This window comes from Molossus molossus, unplaced genomic scaffold (genome assembly GCF_014108415.1).
Source record: "Molossus molossus isolate mMolMol1 unplaced genomic scaffold, mMolMol1.p scaffold_m16_p_9, whole genome shotgun sequence".
NCBI lineage: Eukaryota > Metazoa > Chordata > Mammalia > Chiroptera > Molossidae > Molossus > Molossus molossus.
This window is the reverse complement of record NW_023425403.1, coordinates 64,582,469-64,603,342: the sequence shown is the minus strand read 5'-3', so window position 1 is coordinate 64,603,342 and position 20,874 is coordinate 64,582,469. Positions and strand designations below refer to the sequence as shown.

At 40.5% G+C, this 20,874-nt stretch overlaps 1 protein-coding gene across 6 annotated transcripts in view; it reads left to right on the top strand.

The window, feature by feature from the left end:
- The first annotated feature begins 6,550 nt into the window (after positions 1 to 6,550).
- LMO7 (LIM domain 7) overlaps positions 6,551 to 20,874 on the top strand; it is a 173,802-nt gene continuing 159,478 nt past the window's right edge. For 3 of the 6 annotated variants that reach the window (XM_036250203.1, XM_036250202.1, XM_036250201.1), the window contains exon 1: positions 6,551 to 6,620. The gene's annotated coding sequence lies outside the window, so the exon portion shown is untranslated. The remainder of the gene's footprint in view (positions 6,621 to 20,874) is intronic. The other 3 variants (XM_036250208.1, XM_036250209.1, XM_036250207.1) reach the window with 1 other exon arrangement.

Here is a 20,874-nt window from a genome sequence, read left to right as displayed (position 1 = left end):
TGTTCACAGTAGGGAGCCTCTCACTAATGCCTTGAATTTCCTTACCACCCATTTTTCCTGTTTGGAAGATTTCTGACTTCAATGTGGAGACTTTAAAGGAGCATCCTCTCACTAAATAATTTCTTTAAAAGGACCAAGGCATCTAATTTTTCATGTGCTTTTAATGTTGATGGTAACTGAGATGAATTGTTGTATGGGGGACAAGAATATTGAAAATTACTAATGAGCTTTTGAAATGTTCTTCATGACTGTGTGTATAATGTGCTTGATCGTAAGAAATATAATAAATTTGTTTTAAGTGCTAAATATAATACTTAGATATCAAAGAATTTGCTGAGATACTTATATTCAATTCAGATTATTTACTCATACTTTTTTTCCCCAAAGTTTAGGCATAAATTCATGTTTATATTACATACTTCTTTAATTTGATATAATTTTGTACAAGTACAACTTTGAATTAAAAATTTGGAACTTTAAAATATCAGCTTAGGAAATGTGAGTGCAAAATAGTGTATATAATAACACTGACGTTACTAAAATAAAGTGCTGATGTTCTTTCTTCCCCCCCTTTGGTATGGTTTGGTGGGGCTAGGCCTACCAGTCTTGGCATGATTGAGGTCAGCTGTTAATTGTAAGATGAAATGGGTTTAGACTCACCTTTAATTGTCGTTAAGCTAATCATTCACAAATTGCTGTGCTGAGGGACATAGGATAAGGACATTACATACTGCTGCTGAAAATTAAAAACAACAACAGAACTAAGTGCAGCTACAACAGAATACAACATAAAAATGTGACATAAAATTCATTGTACTGTAAATTTAATTATTGCTTGTTTTGTTTTAAAGAATCAAAATAGGACTCCCAAATATTAAAATAAAAATCATTCAAGCGTCAAAATATTGCGAAGCATCGGCACTGATGGTGAATACTGGTATCTTTTGGTTTTGGGGTTATTTCTAGTCTTTATGTGAAATGTTTAAGACAAAACACTTCTGTATCACTTCTGAGTGATATAGAAAAAGTTGAAATATTTACATGAATAGATTTTTTTTTTTTTATCCTCACCCGAGGACATTTTTGCTTTTATCTTCAGATAGTGTGGGAGGGAGAGTGGGAGGAAGAGAGAGAGAGAGAGAAACATTGATTCGAGAGAGACACACCAACTGGTTGCCACCGATACAACTCCAACCGTGGCCGGGGACAAACTGCAACTGAGGTACGTGCCCTTAGCGGGAACCGAATCTGGGACTCTCTGGTCCGTGGATTGATGCTCTAACTGCTGAGTCAAACCAGCCAGGGCATGAATAGATGTTTGAATATAAGAAATCAAGTAACACAATGGCATACTATCTTTGTCTCTATGTATTTGCATCTGGACCTTAACATCTGCCAAGTGAAAAATTGATTTTCATTTTACTAACTCTTCATGATACACTGGAATCCAATAACAAGGTTGATTTTAATTTCAATAACTTCTGGTTCTTAAAAGAATCTGACTAAATATTTTTGTAAGACAACTATATATATATATGTATATATATATGTATATATATATTCCTGCTCATAATATTTTGGGAAAAATTTGTGTCATGGTTAAGGTCGATAGCTCAAAAGTATAGTTTTCAATTAGAAAAATAATTTATGTTTCTCATTTTTGTTTGGTTGCTATTGTCAACCTAAAGAAGAGGTAAACTGAGGCAGATGCAAATGACCAGAAATTGAGTTTACTCAGCAATAGCAGAGGCATTGTAATTTGGAAATGCAAGCTACAGGAGAGTCTGTTGAGGGTTTGGATTGGGCTGTGTTTGTGATCAAGGAGTGCAAAGAGGGAGAAGTCCAGTGGGAGTCTAAACAGCAAATTCTTTGGCTTGAGGATGGGGTGGGATTGCGGGCTGATATTCGTTGGCCAGGAGATAGGTCAAGGTCATCTATAAATCAGGCATTTCTGGGAAACCAGTCTGTGGGTTCTTCAGTTCTGTGCTTCTGATAGTGAATGAATGAGATTCTTCATTTCATATCCTCTGGTTCCATTTTAGATCAAAATCCTTTCATACTATGAAAATGTAAAAGTAATTTAAGATTTTTAATTCTTGTTGAATTAAACACACTGATCAAGTGAAATAAGTGTATCTACTTTGAAAATGTATATCTAGCCCTGGCTGGTTTTGCTCAGCACTTATAGACTGTTGGCCCACAGACCAATGAGTCGCGGGTTCGATTCCAGTCAAGGGAAGGTACCTCCGTTTTGTGTCGGGCCCTGGTTGGGGTTGTGTGAGAGGCAACCAGTTGATGTGTCCCTCTCACATCTATGTTTTCCTCTCCTTTTGTCTCTCTCCCTCTCCATCCGAAGATAAATAGAAAAATATCCCCAGGTGAGGATTTAAAAAGAAGAAAATATATATCTATATTTCTATTATTTAGGGTAGACTCTTTTCTGGACTTTTTTTTTTTTTTTTAGCTAGGTTTGTTCTAGAAATTTCCTTAATGCTCTTCCCTGTGTCAAAATTCTTTTTCCACTGTTAGGTTCTGTGATATTTTTTCTTTGCTCTCCAATTTTAAAACAAGTTTATATGTTCTATAAATGGGATTTGGGGATGGAGAAAGGTGAATACAAAGAAGTCTGTTGATAAATTCTTAAATACTTTTAATCTAAGAAGTTGCCTTAGCTCTGGCCAGTTTGGCTCAGCGGTTGAGCGTCAGCCTGTGGACCAGAGAGTCCCGGGTTCAGTTCCCACTAGGGGCACATACCACAAAAAAATAAAAATAATAGAAAAAAGAAGTTGCCTTGAATTTAAGTTTACTATTCAAATTAGCTAAGGGAACAAAGAAAAAACATAAATGTTTTCTAGTCCTTTAATTTCACCATAATATATTCGAACATATAGACATATTTTACATTGGGTTATGTATTTATTGACCTCATAATCCCTATCTTTTATACATTCTTCATTCATAGCACAAAATCAGTGTAAGATAATATTTCTGTAGCCTACTTTGCAAGGTTTATTTATATGATCATTCCTGAGGGGCCCTATGGCTGGTAAAAATGCACTTTCCATTGCTTAGTTTAAATTAGCATATGATATGAGGGTCAGTTATGTGTATAGAATAAAATTTTTTAGTATTACTGGTTTTCAAGGAAATAAAATGCCTTCTCAAATTATACTAAATGCTTCATAGTAGTGTTAAATTTGTTTTCATAACCTGATCCTTGTATGGAATGCCTTATTAGAGTTTTTAGTAATTTTTTTTGGTTTAAGAAATTTAAAGCTTTCAGAACAGTTTCAAATTTTTTGATTGAAGTGAATTTTAGAACCAATTAGAGTTCAGAAGCTAATCTGTTCTGATAGTTTCTTTTTAAAGGCTATGATTTTCTTTCTATGGTTTAGTAATTGTTTTTATATATTCTAGATATTTGGACATAGCCATTATATGTTTTGTAACCTTTAAATAGGCAAAGATCAGATTTACTTTGGGATTCTTTTTTGTTGTTGTTGTTCAGGTAGAGTGGGGGGGGTGAGAGGAACAGAGAGAGAGAGAGAGATACATCGACGTGAAAGGGACACATCGAGTGGCTGCCACCCGCACAGCCAACCAGGGCCGGGGACAAACTGCAACCGACGTACGTGCGCTTAACGAGAACCGAACCTGGGTCTCCCAGGACCGCAGGTGGACGCTCTAACCGCTGAGCAAAACCGGCCAGGGCAGGGATTCTTATTTTGTAAATTATTTAATAGAGTTTTTGTCTGAGTGGATTAATGAACTGAATAGAGTTCTAATTTAGGGGCAATTTGTATCTACATACTTGGCCTGTATTTTACATGTTCTGTAGCTATCCAGCGTGGAGCTAGAAACCAGAAATGGATACAGGGTGGGGCAAAAGTAGGTTGATAGTGACTGTGGGAAAAACAGAGTTTATTCTTGTATTATTTTTAAATTATTATATTATTTTCCATATGAACAACTGTAAACCTACTTTTGTCCCACCCTATATAGTGGGGATTTCTACAAGTGTTGGTAGTTATTCAACTAAATGTATGTTTTCTACTTAAGATTCAATTTTTGGGGATATGAAAAGTGTTAGAAGAAAAATCATAAAAGATTAGGAGACTTTTTCCCCAATATTTGATGCAAGAATATTCTAATGTGTTAAAATGTAAATTGGCTTCAAAGAAAACATAAAACCTAAGTTAAAGGGTTAAACACTTAATAATGTTATTATTGACATAACCCATTCTTACAAATTACACTGAAATACATTTAAAAAATTGACAATAAACTGGTTTATATTTGGAAGTTGTACATTACTGTGACTATTTTGCAATTGTAATTTTTCTTTTCAAAAATGAGATTTCCCCAATGCCTTAATTCTTTATGTGCCAGGATTTAGAAACTGTGAAAAGTAGATATGTACTCTGACCGGATGGGTCAGTTGGTTGGAGTGTCCTCCCATATACCAAAGTGTTGGGGGTTCGATTCCAGGTCAGGGCACATATGGGGGTCTCAGTCGATCGATGTTTCTCTTTCACACCAATGTTTTTTTCTCTCTCTCCCTTCCTCTCTCTTTAAGAAACAAAAACACAAACAAAAAACATATCCTTGGGTGAGAATTAAAAAAGAAAGTGGAAATCTTCATAAAGTGTTCTCAATTTTGCTGATAGTTCCAAATGAGGCTTTAATATTCTTTTTTTTTTTTTATCCTCACCTGAGGACATTTTTGCATTTATCTTTAGATAGAACAGGAGGGAGAGAGGGAGGAAGAGAGAGAGAGAGAAACAACGACGTAAGAGAGACACATCTAGTGGCTGCCACCCACACGACCCCAACCGGGGCTGGGGACAAACTGCAACCGAGATACGTGTCCTTAGTGGGAACCAACCCGGGACTCTCGGGAACCAACCTGCGACTCTCCGGTCCGAGGGCCGATGCTCTAACCACTGAACCAAACTGGTCAGGGCGAAGCCTTTAATATTCTTGATGACTTTGAATGAGGTATAGTGGTCAATACTGTCCTGGGTCCTTACTGTGCTTCCAAGGCTACTCCAGCCTTCCAGCAAAAATGGACAGGCAGCAGAATTCTTTTATTCTCCCATCTTTTAAAAGCCTGTGATATTTGTCACTTTGTAACTGGTCTCTCCCATTTTCTTCCCTCTTCATTTTTTTTTTTTTATTGTTTATTTTGTAACTTTTATGTAGAAAACATAGCCAATTAGGGTTGTTGTTTTTTGTTTGTTTGTTTGTTTGTTTCATTCCTCTGTGAGAATTAGGCCATCTTAGTTCCACATGTATCATGTCAGAATTTTTTCTGGTGACTACATATTTTGAGTTGTTTCTTCAGAATTATTTTTTGTCCCCAAATTCCTTTTCTGCATTTTATTTGAACTCTGAGAGGTCCGAAATGCTCATCCTTAGTTGACTGAGATAAAGAAGAACCTCCTGTAATTTTGATATTGGCAAATACAGTACATAGCATGCCGTAGCCTGACTGTTTAGTTTGGGGCATGGTTGACTTGATTTCATTAGATCAGTAACCAGAAGGATCACGGTTCGTGTTGACTGCATGAATGAAATCGTGGGCCTTATTCCAGGATACAGAAATGAACAGCCTGTGTGATTTTCTTGGTTTAGTCGTCTGACAAATGCTTTAATGCCGATAGGCAGAGGGGGTGATGGGAGAGGAGAGATGAGGCATCAGAATCAAACTATTGGGGAATTATAACTAATGTTTTTTGAAGAGGCCATCCTAATCGAAGTCTTGGGAATGAGCAAGTGTTGGCTGGGAAATGTGGAGCTGAAAGGCTTTTCCTAGAGCAAGCTGGTGGTGTAGGCCCAGGGGGAGAGTGGGGTTCTCGGGGAGCTCAGGGGGCTGGTGAGCACAGAGATCCATCTCAACCAGCAGTTTTCAGGGTGTGGGTTCTGAGACCCCTGTAGGTCCCGGAGGCCCGTTGGTGGTGGGTCTACAAGTTCAAAACAATACTAAACTTTTATTGGCCTTTTTCATCCCAATTTTCTCAAGTATGCTGAGAATTTTCCAGAGGCTATGTGTGATGACATCATTGCCATCATGTCTAATGGGATTGTGGACTTGTGGATTCTTGTGTTTGAGCAATTTCTTACTTTAAATGTCTAAAACAGTAAATATCGATAGATAAACCTTCAAAAGCAAGAGCTCTTTGGGGCCTTCAGTAATTTTGAAGAGTATAAAGGGGTCCTGAAACCTCAGAGTCTGAGAATGCTGTCCTGGGAGACGGGATTTTATGTGGAGTGCCTTGGGAAATCCATGAGTGAGTTTTGCGAGAGAGGATGACGTGATCAGTGTTTTTAGAGAGCAAGGGTGGTGATGGGAAACGCCCATGCCTAGGGCCAGCCTGGGGCAGAGAGCCTAATAAACAGCAATCGCTGTAACTCTGAGAGACAGGAGGCCCAAGCTGCTTTTTGTTGGGACAGATGCGGTGGTGCAGATAGAGAGAAAGCTAGACCAGTCCCTAGAATCAGTAGTCCTGGACGTTTGTGTGAGCAAGAAGTCGGCCCACGCCCAGCTTTTTGACTTCGAATACCGGCAGCCAGAGGTGTCACAGCCCGAGTGGACGGCTTTCTTCCTTGGCACTTTAAAGGTGGGTTGCACTGTCTTCTGACTTCTCTTGTCTCTGATAAGAAGAACTTGTCATCAAATCAGTGCACTCCTGTGTGCCCTGTGTCATTTTTCTCCGGTTGCTTTCAAGGTGTCCTGGTTCCACTTCGTTTTCAGCCGTCGGACAGGGGTGCAGCGATGTGCCTAGGTATCATTTCTTTGTATTTCTTTACCTTACTGAGTTTTGTCTGGTATTTGTTTATTTTCTTGAATTGCTAAATGCATTATCTGGTTTGTGAGGATATTTTGGCCATTGTTTTATCAAATGTTTTTTTTTCCTGTCCCTATTCTCTCTTCATTTTTTTCTTTTCTTTCTGGAACAGCAGTTGCAATTGTCATCCAATTATGTTAGACATTTTATTTATTCATTTATTTTTATTGATTGTAGAGAGATGAAGGAGAGGGAGAGAGACAGAGAGAGAGAAAAAGAGAGAAAGGAAGAGGGGGGGGGAGAGAGAGAGAGAGGAAAGAAACATTGATGTGAGAGAGAAACATTGATCGGTTGCCTCTTGCACGCGCCCTGACCAGGGTACACTCCAACCAACTGAGCCCCACTGGCCAGGGCGATGTTAGAGTTTTAATGTTGTGCCACAGGTCCCTAAGATTTATTTTTTGAATCTTTTATCTTCTGTTCTTCAGACTGAAGAATTTATATTGATCTGTCTTCAGTACATCTTCAGTATCTTCAGAGAGCTCACTGACTCTTTCTCCGTCAGCTTCATTCTGTTGTTAATCCTACTAGTGCAACTTGTACTCCAGACACTTCATTTTTCGTTTCTCGAGTTTGCATTTGGTACGTTTGTTGTCATTGTTATTCACTGTTGTCATTTACATTTCTCTGCTGAGATTTCCTTTCGTCATTACTATTATTCTTATGTGCATCCCCCCCCTTTCTATACCTGAGTGTTGGCGTGCACTGGACTGCTAATTAGGACATCTGGAACATCTTGGGGTCTTGATTATCATTTTCCTTGTGAATGAACCTGCGTTTCCTGCTCCTTTTATCTGAAGTAATTTGGATTGTGTCCTGGACACTATACACGACATATTGTGGGAATTCTCAGTTTTGTTACATTTAAAAAAAAAAATGCTATTTTTGTTTGTTTGTGTGGTTAAAGCAGGCACATAATTTGGCTGGACTCAAACTCCAAATTCTGTTCTTCCTATAGTGGTGGCAGCTTAAATCTCAGTCCACCTTTTGCCTCCACTAGAAGACTCAGAGACTGTCTGCACATCTGTGCTTCGGGGCCATCTAGAGATTTGGGAGGAGTTGTATACTTTCTCTCTTCAGCGCTGTCTTGCCTGGAATTTCTCTCTGATTTTCCAGGGACTTAATTGTCCTGGACTCTGTCCTCTAGTTCTGAGCCCAGTGAGACTGTGTGTGTGTGTGTGTGTGTGTATGTGTGTGCATTTTAACCAAAGGTTGGGCCACTTGCATGGCACAAACTGGGGCCTGTCCTCAGGCTATAAACCTTTAAAAATTGGCAACTCATGTAGTGCCGTTCCTTCTTCCCCGGGACAGCTCGTCTCCAGCAGTGGCTGCTTTCATTTGCTCTCCAGTGCTTTCCGAAATAAAACCTATGTATATGTCTGGAAGGCCCTTGCCAGGTAGCTCAGTTGGTTGGAGTGTTGTCCCGATACGCCAAGGTTGTGGGTTTGACCCCAGTAAAGGCATAAATAAGAATCAACGAATGAATGCACAAATAAGTGAAACAACAAATCAGTGTTGTTTTTTCCCTCTGCCTCTCTCTCCCATTCTCTCTCTAAAATCAACCAATAAAAAATAATAAAAATATCTATAAGTCCTTAGTTTATAGTTTTTATCTGTGGGAGGGTTGGTCTGATAGGAGGTACTTGGCCATCCTAGAAATGGAATCATAATATTTTGTTGGCATTAATAACTGAGATAAAGAGATGATAAAGATGACTTAATTAAGTGAGGGGTGGGGAAGTGAGGGAGGATGATGGATTTAGTTTTGGTGATGTTATCTATGTTGGTAGCCAAAGGGTTGTTGTCCACCAAGTGGTAGTAGTTATGGATGTGTGAATCTTAGGGGTGTGGTTTGGGCTAGAGATACAGACTTAGGAATTATAAACATGCTGATAATGACTGAAATCGTGAGGAGGGGTGTTTTGAATGAAAGCACTGATCTGAATTCATATCCCAGGGGAACAGCCATATTTAATAGGTAGGCTAAGGAAGAGGAAAACAAGAAGATTCAAACTATAAGTGGAGTAATTTGTAAGGGAAAGTTGTTAGAAACCAAGCAGTTCTTTTTTTTTTTTTTTCTTTCTTCAATTACAGTTGACATTCAATATTATTTTATATCAGTTTCATGTGTGCACCATAGTGGTTAGACATTTATATAATAGTGGTCAGCAGTTCTTAACCTGGGATCTACTGACCTTGTTGGTGCGGGAGCAAATTTCAGGGGGATTCTGAATCTTCTACCGTGTGTGTGCGCGTGCGCGCGTGTGTGATTTTTCTGGGGTGAGGGTTCATAGCATTCATCAAATTTTCAAAAACGTTTGTGACCTACACAAATGGTTAAACCTTGAAATAAACAGTAGCAGAATTGCAGTTTGAAAAAGTGGCCGAAAAATCTCTGATCTGCAGATTGGGAGCTCACCAGCGCCTTCGAGCATTTCAGAGTGCAGGGGGAAGGCAACGTGGAGTTCACTGAGAAGTAAACTGGAGATGCAGAGGTAAGGCTAGGGAGGATCGAGTTCTCTTTCAGGAAGTCTGGACGATAAGGGGAGAGATTGCCTGATAGGAATAAGATGAAGGAAAGCATTGCCCGCCCCGCCCCGCCCGGCTGTCGCAGGCCACTGGCCACACACTCTCCTTTGTGCTTCTGCTCCGAGTTCTGTGAAAGCTGCTCTGTTGTGAAACTCCAGGGCCTGCTCGCGTGGGCTGGCGTGCGTGCCTGCGTAGCTTTCCATCCCCGAGTGGTGGTGAGCTCCATGACAACGCGACTTGTTTTTCTCTTTTTTGGGGGTGTTCTTTCCCTGTAGCCCCTGGTAGTGTACTCTGCAGGTAGTCAAGACTTCACGTGGCTCACTGGTAAAGGTTTCAGGATATGGGATAGGTCCATGATCTGGTGGAAACAGGGGTCCAAGTGCCAAGGGTGTAGAGAACATCTCTGGTGCAAGGTTTCCCTTACAGTGCGTCTGGATAGTCTCAGCTCCCTGGGGGGTTGCCTGCTGTGTACACTATAGGCCCTTAGAGCAGGGAAGGGCCTGAGAGCTTTGTCCAGGAGAAGTAGGGAAGTATAGGATGTATAATCTCCCTCCCCCTATTTTGTCCTCTTTTCTTAATAGGGGAGAAGAGTTTAGATGGGAAGATACTTGGCTGAAATAGTAGGGGACTCAGAAAGGTAGATGGAAGTAGGGGAAATTGAGATTTGATAGCTCTCTGGACTCATCCTGCTGTCCTTAAATTAAAGGAAAGTTGCAAAATAGCTATTGTAGCTCATTCCTATCTCTTCTTTTATTTTCTGCCACTGAGAAGTAGATACTTTCTTGCTTCCCTTGTTCCCTCCTCACCCACGGCAGCTAGCTGAACGTACATTCTTCCTGTTCCCTTGAGCCTAGTGAAGCTGTCAACTGGGCTTCTAATACAGATAACGGTGAAAATATTTCATCAACTATTCAATGGGAGCCAATTCTCCACGAACATTTAATTCTTGTGATAGAAATTTGTTTAAAAATGGATCTAAAGGTCGTTCGATTTGTGGTAAAGACATTTTGGACTCTGCTCGGCTCTTTGCCAAGGAGGAAAACGTATCAAATCGGCTTTGGAGTTACAATTCCACGACCAGCCTGCTGCCTGCTGTCCTCGGTGCCGGCTCCGCATCGCCTCGAGGTGGCGCCGCTTGGCGGGAAAGTGCAGGTTAACTGTGCCTACTAAGTGAAACAAATCTTCCAGTGGCTTCTGAGACATCTGAGTGCCTTGGGTCGTCTGCATATTTCATTCATCGCTTAATTTTTAGAAGTACAAATGGAAACTTGGTATATATACTGTTTTGTTCCTTGGTTTTGTTCCTTAACAGTATATAGCTGGACCCTTATATGTTGGCACATGAAGGGCTTTAAAAAGTTTTGGTTGTTTTTACAGTTGCAAAATCTAATATTTATAATTATTGTATTTCATTAAATGTTGAACTAGAATTGATCTAACCTGTCCTTTTTTTGATCGATATTTAAGTTTTTTCTGATATTTGTAATTCTACGCTATGTTTCAGTGAATAACATTGGGCATCGGTAATTTTGCGTGTGTGCGGTTATCATTGTAGAGTGGTTTTCAACTCCTGGATTCTTGGTTTTCCTCTCTGAAGGTTATGTTCCCACCAGCCATGTAGAAGAGGGTCTGTTAGCTTTGTTCTTATTCTTGGTCAGTCAGAAAGATAAAGATGGTAGCTAGTAGTTTTGATTTTTGTATGTGATAAGTGAGATTGATCACCTCTTAATATGTTAAAGAGCAATTTGTGTCCTTTCTTTTTTTCTTTACTGCTTTTAGAGAGAGAGGAAGGGAGAGAGAGATAGAAACATCGATGAGAGAGAGCATCAACTGGCCACCTCCTGCATGCCCCCCACTGGGGATTTGGCCCACAACCTGAGCATGTGTCCTGACTGGGAATCGAACCGGCGACCTCTTGGTACATGGGTCGACGCTCAACCACTGAGCCACACCGGCCCGGTGCAGTCTGTGCCTTTTCTGTTAACTCTTTGCCCCCACCCCTCACCTCATAGGAGTTCGTTATTAAAGGAAGTTGACTCTCTGTCTAGCACGAGAGTTGCACATTTTGTGTGTGTGTGTTGGCTTATTTTTTGTTTTTCTACGACGAAACTCTTTTCATTTGTAGGTAGTTGAGCTTATTATTATTTTCTTTTATGATGTCTGGGTTTTGTATGTGGAGAAATTTCTCATTCCTAGAGTATAAATATTCTCCCAGTTTGCTTAGGATATTTTGTAGATTCACCTTGTGTGCTTTGAAATCATTGATCTCTCTGGAATTAATTTCATCTACAGCACAAAGATCTATGGATCTAATTTTATTTTTTTCTCAGATAGCTACTCAGGCGAATTTACCTTTTTCATTTGTTTGTTGAACATGATCTACCTATGGCAGACCTTACAAATTGTTCACCTGATACCCATTCTTCTCTCTCCACCAGCTGGACCGTGACACTTATGAGAATGTTTGTGAGTCCAGATGAAAAGATTTGTCTTCTCAGGCACCCTTGTGCTGAGTGGCCATGGTCACCAGGGACTAGGGTACGGAGCTTCCAGGAGGGCCTTGCAGGCAAAGAGGGACAGGCTGATGGCACAGCCCCGTGGTCTTACCCTTTCTCTCTTTTCCTACTTGAGTGAAGATAGAAGTTGCAGATGTCCAGCCTTTGTGGGTCATCATGGACATTTCTGTAGATTACACTTTGAGAAACGTTGCTACGGATGCTGTGAAAATCACACAGGTCATTATGAAAAATGTAAGGAAAGTAAAAACACTTGTGAAAAAAGTTCCAGTGTCTGGCAGCAGAGGTCAGAGTGCTTCTGTGTATGTGTATGTTGGCGAACTCAAGCAGAGTGAAATACGCTGGAGGGATGCTACTGAAGGGAGGGCTCAGGTCTTAGATTTTATTTCCAATATGTTGGCCTTCCCCAAACTGGACTTGAGAGTTGGGATGTGCACACAACTGCATTGACATGTGATGGCATCACAGACCAATACTGGTGTTTTTTTCCCCCTCCTCACTGGGTTTTAGCCTCATTTTTGAAAGGTAGAGAAAACCTGCCCAAAGGAAATGATCCACTTGATTTCAGCATGTGGACAACAGTCTGATTTGAATAATGGAATAAGGAATAGTGCATCTTTTTAAAAAAATTTTTTATCTTCAAGTTAAACAGCAACAGAATATTCAAATGTATTTGTACCCTGTATTTTCTTTTCATTAGAAAGTCTTGTGTAAACCAAATTTAAGCTAGGTTCCTTGATTGTAAAACAAATATTTTCATAAAACAATATTTAAGTATATTTGTTTAGGAAATTGGACTATGTCTTTTTTTCAGACTGATACACTTTCCCCCATCCTAATCTTAGCATCTTATTTTAGCCCCGTAAAGGAACATGCTCTGTTGGCAAGTATTCTCTCCCCTTTTATGGTGGTGGAAGTCCAAGGCCGAACTAACAAGACAAATCCCAAGACAACTTTGTTGCTAGAGGCAAACTCTGAGGTAGTGGGTGAGCTCTCTGAGAACTAGCTCTGTATCTAAAGGTTACCCAGCCATTCATTGCTGGAATGCTATTGTTGTAACAGACAAAGAAGGTGCTATTAGTTGAAGAAGGGGTCAATGAGACATGAGGCTTGTAACACATAAAATTGAAGAATATTTTATAAATGGCCTCCCTGTTCATAAATAATTTGTCCTCCTTGTAAAACACACGTGCACACACATACGGATGTAATTTACACAGTAATTCTTAGAATTGAAGTCATAATTAAAATATGTCAGAAAATTTACAAACTTTTCCCCAAAACTGCACACATTTGGGAAAGACTACAAATACAAAATCAAGTGACTAATAAATATATATGCTCTGCTAGATTCAGTCACATTCCTGTTGAAAGTATCCTTAGCATCCCGCTGCCTGAAGCATAGTAGACGGTCACTAAATATTGGTGGGATCGATGAGTAAAATTATGCTGTCAAGTAAAGCATATTAGTTTTTAAATATGTGGATTTCTCCAGCCTGAGTAGTTGTCCAACTTGTTGCTACTCATTAATCTCTGATTGTTAATGTCATTATAGTCAACACACACACACACACACACACACACACACACACACACACGGTTTTTCAGAGCTTGCCTTGTATCTAAATTCTATACAAAGAAATCAAGCATTACTAGCTGGCTTCTTTACATTACTGTGAATACTGGCCTCCCCAGTGTCTCTGACTGCAGGGGGAAATGTATCTGGAAGCCAGGTAGCAGGTAAGGTAACACTTGGGCAGGGGAGCAAGAATTTCTTAGGTGTTGATTCTCTTTTGAATTCTGTGAATGTCCCTCTCTTTGTATCAATCCACACCTGAAGATTAGGTTTGTTCTGCTGTGGATAAAACATTCCTTATTTAATGCATTCCACAGCAGTTACCAATTGAATGGAAACTCAGACCTCATTTCACTGGCTAACAAAGATGAGAAGGCATTGCATTATTAAAGCTTCCAGCTGCTAAGAGGTGTGAGATAAATAAACAAAACAACGATTCAGGGGTGGTGGTGGTGCTCTTCTGTAGTAAGGTGACAATTCTTTGATGATTGTACATAAAGCTTTCTTAAAAGTCTTCTTACCTGTGAAATGTTTAAAACTGTAACTTGGACTTATAACTTTAAGTCAACACTTTTGATATGAAAGCTATGAGGTTTTTCTTTTGGTTCAAATCCTGGTAGTACAACTTTTATTTTTTTTGTACCTGAGATAAAACAACTTACTTTTTAAAAGAAAAGACTTTTAAGATCTTACACTAAAAGTAAGGAGCCCAAGTACATTGTTGTCTTGGATTTGTTTTTCTGACGTTACTTAAGGAGCGACAGGCCCCAGCCTGTGTGACTCAGTGATTGGGCATTGACCCGTGGACCAAGAGGTCAGTGGTTTGATTCCTGGTCAGGGCACATGCCTGGGTTTCGGGCTGGATCTCCAGTGTGTGTGTGTGTGTGGGGGTGCGGGAGGCAGCCAATTGATGTGTCTCTCTCATCGATGTTTCTGCCTTTCTCTTCCTCTCCCTTCCTCTCTCTCTAAAAATCAATAAAAACACATTTTTTTTAAAAAAGAAGCAACATAGCCAATAATATATTCATTAAACACCAGTCAAGACTGGAATATTAGGGTGATGGTATGACTGCTGGCGGATACAGGCCATGGAAAGTCCTCTACAAAATCTTACTCTTACTTTGGACTAATTAGAGACTTATTTCCTTAAGGTTTTTTAAAATTGCAATTGTTCTCGGGGAGAGTTAACTGTTGTCATTCAGTTTTTAACCAGTATCTGTAATTATATTTGGACTACACTGGAGATACATTTTGTGTTGGTGTTTGTAAGTTACTTTATGTTTACATATTCATTTATTCAATAAATACATGAGTATTGACTCTGGGTCAGTGACTTCTCTAGGTGTTTGGGGTATGTTAGTGATGAAACCAGCCACACATAGAAAATAACTATTGTGTTTATCTTATTACACAATTTAACCAAATTTACTGACAATTGTATCGTGGAAATGATCTAGATTTCTTGTGTGTCCTAATGTAGACAATGCATTTGTCCCTGCAGCCTTATTTATTTTGTGGAATGGGGGGGCTCCATGGAGCTCCATGGGGGCTCTCCATGATGACCTTTGGGAATTAGGATGGAGAAGGGATTTGTAGAATATACGGCTTTCCAGTGATGTTCAGAATCTTATGCCACCGAACACCCCACCCCAAACCCCTTTATTAGACCAGCTCTGCTCCCATTGGTTTACACGTGGTAATTCAGCATAGTATTTCTTTAAACATAAATGTACTTCCCTGGGTTATAATGGAGTGAATGAATATTAGAAAACGGAGAATTATTTTTCTGTTTGAAGTTTACCTTAAACACAGTGGTTTAGATGTTCTATGATTAACCTTTGTTGTCATATTACTCTGTGCTCATCTGTAAGTTTAATATCTTTCTTGTTGTTCCACTTGTTAAAGCTGCCTAGGACACAAGACATGATTATTGGAAATCCATAGCTCTCCTAGAATGGGGGGTTGGGTAAAGACCTTCTGCAGCAGCTGGTGTTTGATCATGTTTATGATGCCCACGCCCTCCAGTGATGGAGCCCCTGTTCCCTCTGCCCACAGCTGTTTGTGTCTTTGTAACATACCAGATTCTGCCCAGAGCAGCTGGGGCTGCTGAGCCTTGGAAGGAGCAACACTTACCCAGACGAAGAAATGGTGGAAGCGTATTTCTGTCAGCTTTGCTATGATAATGCTGCAAAACACCCTCAAAGTGCACTGTTTGGACCACCTGTGTCAAAATAATCTAGAATGTTTGTTAAAGCTGAAGATTCCCAACTCCCACCCCGAACCCACTGACCCATGAATGGAGGCGGAGGGGACATCTGCAGTATTAGCAAGTGGTCCTGGTGATTCCTCATTCTCAGTCCAGTTTAAGAATCAGTATATTAATCCTCTTTTAATGTCTGTTCAGATAATGGCAACCTGGCCGCTCCACATTGCTTTCTCTCGTTTTTTTTTTTTTTTTTTTTTTTTTTATTGGAATCATGCTTTTACTCAGCATGATGCACTTGAGACTCATGCTGTTGTTTCAGTACTTTGTTCCTTTTTAGAGCTGAGGAATGGCTATTCCCAGAATGGATGCACCATGGTCCATCGATGCCCATTTGAAGGGCATCCTGGTTGTTTCTAGTCTGTGGCAATTTTAAGCCACTATGAACACTCATGACAGGTTGTTTTGTTTGTTGTTGTTTTTTTTCGCTTGAGTAAATACTGAGGAGTGGAATTGATGGGTCCGATGGTCAAACCATCTTCCACATTGGAGGCACCATTTTGCATTCCTGTCAGTGATGGAAGAGTACAGTACTAGTTCTTTTACATCTTGGCAATACTTGTTATTGTGAGTTCTTAAAGTTTTAGCCGTTCTAAAATGTAGTCGTGCTATGTCTGTAGGTACGCGGTCGTGTTATCAGTGGAGTGCCCTCTGTGTCCCTGCCCGTTACGGGTGGAAGTGGAGTTCTTGGGGTTCCACGGGGAAAATAATTTCCTGAGGCCACCACAGGAGGGTGAGATATTGTGGAAAACTTTATTGATGATGTAACATCCAGGGGGTTCCCCTGCAAGGTCCCATCGCCCTCTGACTCACCGTGGAAGAAGTCCAGCTGTGTCTGCAGCGGGCTGGGATTAAAGTCCCTGCCCGGAGTCTTCGCTGCACATTAAAGTTCAGTCCAGTCCAGCATCCGGCTCACTTAGCTGTGTTCCCAGCTGCAGTCCACTGTGTGGCTGGGGGTCATGGGGCTGCTACGGCCACATGGCAGGCTCGCACACGGGGGAGTGTGGGTCATGGAGCAAGAGAGTGCGGGGAGCAGGAGCAGAGGAAGGGGCGATCGTCAGAGACCTGTTGGTCTTGGGCTTATAACCAGGAGCTTAACCAATTAACCCTTCAAGATTTTCCATTCTCACAGTAGCTCTGCCCCCCTAACTAATGACCTTTGTTCCCAGGTTAGACTGACACGCAAGCACCTTCCTGTGTCACCGGACTTCACTGTGCATGCGCCCATTTCCGCCTTTGTTCGACCCCCTCAGGCAGTGGACCCGTGGTTCCCTGGGGAGCATGAAGCTGTAGCTTCCTGGCGAAGCTGCCCAGATGACCATGCTTATAATGTCTGGCCTCCCCTTTGCTTTCTTTCTATTATTAATATTAGTAACTAGCTAATTATGACAATAACAGTAGTACCTCCTACTGGTTTTAGTCTGCATTTTCCTAATGATGACTGTTTTATTTGAGTACTTAGCATCCTCTACTGGACACTAGACAGCAGCCCTCCCCTTCCTAAGAAATGTATGCATGTCAGCACAAATGACACACAGGTACCAGTGGATGTGAAATAAAGTTTACTTCTCACATAGTAAATAGAAAAAGGGTTCACCAAGGAGCAGGGCTTAAGTTTTGTTTGGAGTGAAACATAGTAAGGAAGGGGGTCACTGGGTTGGGATTTGTACTGTGGTTTAGGGATGGAGACTGGATGGGCCTTTTCGTCAGCCAGGCTTGTATGGTTTGAAATTTCCACTGGGACAGATGGTGCATATGGGCTTTCTTATCAGGCGGACCAGATGTGGGGCAAAGAGGAAGGGGGAGGGGTGGGAACTTGACAGCTGTCAGGGTGCTAACACCAAAACTTGAGTCTCTCTCTCTAATACATTAATAATGTTGAGCACCTTTGGTGTGCTTGTTTGCCATACACATATCTTCATTGATGAAGTGTTTGTTCAGATTATTTTCCCAGCTTTTAATTTGGGTTGTTTGTTATCTAGAGCTCTATATTCTAGATACAAGTCCTTACCAGTTATTTTTACAAAAAACATAAGAGAATGTTTTGCAGCACTTTCTCCCAGTGGTTTGATTTTTTTTTTCATTCACTTAAGAGTGTTTTCCAAAGAGGAGAAGTTGTGTCCCAGCACTAATCATTGTCATTCTTCTTTAGTGCAATCGTATACTTCTACTTTTCTTAACAGACTCCTGTTTAACTACACCTTCTTCTCCAGTCCTTCTTAACCCACGGGCAGTGTGTGGAATGTATCTACTGGAAGTACAGAGTAGTTGAAAACACTATTTCCCATACATCCAGACTGTGTCACTTTGAAATTTCTTAGTATGTTAATTTTTTTTTTTTTTACAATGGAAGGCAAAAAGTCTAATGGAAAGGACATGGGAATTGGGCAACCTTCTTATTAAAATATCGTTTGGTAAAGTTAAAAATAAAGGCTTAGGAACCTGTAGAATAGAGAGTGGCAGAGCCTGAGCTGGACAGCAGGTGTGTCTGACCCAAAGCTTGTGCTTGTCACTATTTCTGTCAGTTCTTCATGAACCATTTTATTTTATTTATTTTTAATTAATTTACTTTTGTTATAGATATTTCTCCTTTTCCCCCCACTGATTCCCCCTCCCTCCCCTCCCTGTCCCCAGCTTTGTTGTCCATGTCCACTGTTCATGCACACATGCATATAAGTTCTGTGGTTTATCTCTCCCCCACCACCCTCTCTTCTGGGGATTGTCAGTCTGTACCCCACTTCCACATCTCTGGGACTACCCCATTCCTCAGACTGTTATGTTCATTATAGTCTACAAATAAGTGAGATCATATGATACTTGTCTTTCTCTGTTTGGCTTGTTTCACTTAGGATGACACTTTCCAGGTCCCTCCATGTCATCTCAAAGGATAGAGATCTTTCTTTCTTACAGCTGCATAGTACTCTATTGTGTATATGTACCAGTTTTTTTATCCATTCATCTACTGATGGACATTTGGACTGTTTCCAAATCTTAGCTATTGTAAATAGTACTGCTACAAACATGGGGGTACATATATTCTTTCTGATTGGTGTTTCAGGCTTCTTAGGGTATATTCCTAGAAGTGGGATCACTGGGTCAAATGGAAGTTCAACTTTTAATTTTTTGAGGTAACACCATATTGTTTTCCATAGTGGCTGCACCAGTCTGCAGTCCTACCAGCAGTGCACTAGAGTCCCCTTTTCTCCACACCCTCACCAACACTTGTTTGATGATTTGTTGATGGTGACAATTCTGACAGGTGTGAGGTGATACCTCATTGTTGTTTTACTTCATGAACCATTTTACTTTTCTTTGTCTCTTTCAGAGTGCCATAGTTTTCTCTTACATATAGTGATTTGCAGTTTACAGAGAGCTTCAGATATCAGGTATTAGGTTACCTTCGAGGTTTGATTTCCTCTGATGTTGTGATTTATTGGATGAACTCTGGTAATTCCACTTATCTTCAGCTATTTGTAAATTATTATGTAAAAGCAGTGATATTATAAATTTTAAGCATGTTTTCCATTTCTTTTTTTTTTTTTCCAAATCTTTATTGTTGGATGTAAAATGTATTACAGATGTTCCACATTTTCCCCCCATTGACCCCCTCTTCCCCACTCCCGCCCCCCTCCCACTTTTTCCCACACTATTGTCCGTGTCCATTGGTTATGCATATAAGTTCTTTGGTTTATTTCTTCCCACCCCCGCAACCCCTTTCCCTTTGAGGTTTGTCAGTCTAGCAATGAGTTTTTGCTTCTTAATCCCTTCACCTTTTTCACCCATTCCCCCAACCCCCTTCCCAACTGTCAACCAACAAAATGTTCTCTGTATCTATGAGAATGTTTCTGTTCTTCCTGTTCATTTTGTTTGTAGATTCCATTGTCGATAGATATGTATTCATTGCCATTTTGTTTGTTCATACATTTTATCTTTTTCTTCAAAAAGACCCTTCATCATTTCATATAATAACGGTTTGGTGGTGATGAACTCCTTTAACTTTTTCTTGTCTGGGAAAGTTTTTGTATGTCCATCGATTCTAAATGACAGCTTTGCAGGATAGAGTAATTTTGGTTGTAGGTTCTTGGTTTTCATCACTGTGAATATTTCTTGCCACTCCCTTCTGGCCTGCAAAGTTTCTTTTGAGAAATCAGCTGACAGCCTAATGGGTACTCCCTTGTAGGTAACTAGCTGCCTTTCTCTTGCTGCTTTTAAGATTCTCTCTTTGTCTTGAACCTTTTGCATTTTGATGATGATGTGTCTTGGTGTGGGCCTCTTGGGGTTCATCTTGTTTGGGACTCTCTGTGCTTCCTGGACTTGTATGTCTGTTTCCTTCACCAAGTTAGAAAAGTTTTCTGCCATTATTGTTTCAAACAGGTTTTCGATTTCTTGTTCTCTCTCTTCTCCTTCGGGCACCCCCAAGATGCGAATGTTGGCACGCTTGAAGTTGTCCCAGAGGCTCCTTACTCTATCCTCATTTTTTTGGATTCTTTTTTCTTTTTGCTCTTCTGATTGGGGATTTTTTGCTTCCTTATATTCCAAATCGATGGTTTGCTCCTTGGATCTACATACTCTATTATTGAAGCTGTGTAAATTATTCTTTATTTCAGTTAATGCCTCCTTCAATTCTAACTGTGTATCCATGATTTCTAACTGGTACTTTTTTATGCTCTTGATGCCCTCCCTAAGTTCACTGAGGTTCTCACTAAGTTCATTGAGCATCCTTATAAGCAGTATTTTGAACTCAGTATCTGTTAGGTTGCTTATCTCCCTTTCGCTTAGTTCTTTTATTGGGGTTTTGTTCTGTTCTTTCATTTGGGACCTGTTTCTTTGTATCCTCATTTTGGCTGCCTCTCTGTGTTTGTTTCTGTGTATTACTTAATGAGAGGTATGGGGCTCACTGAGACCCGGTGCTGCTCGTTTGAAAGAATTTAGGAAAAACCTGAAGCAGGATCCAAGACAGGCCAATCCTATGGTTAAGCAAGTGGCAACAGCTTGAAAGTTGTGTGGGGCGGGGCGGGGCCTCAGGGAGTCAGCAGGGCGGGGCTACAAGTGTGAGCCAGGTTGCTGGAGTCCCAGATATGGCTTCTGTCTGCCGCCCCCGGGAAGGGCTCACCAAAGGAACAAAGGCCTCTGACAGCACGT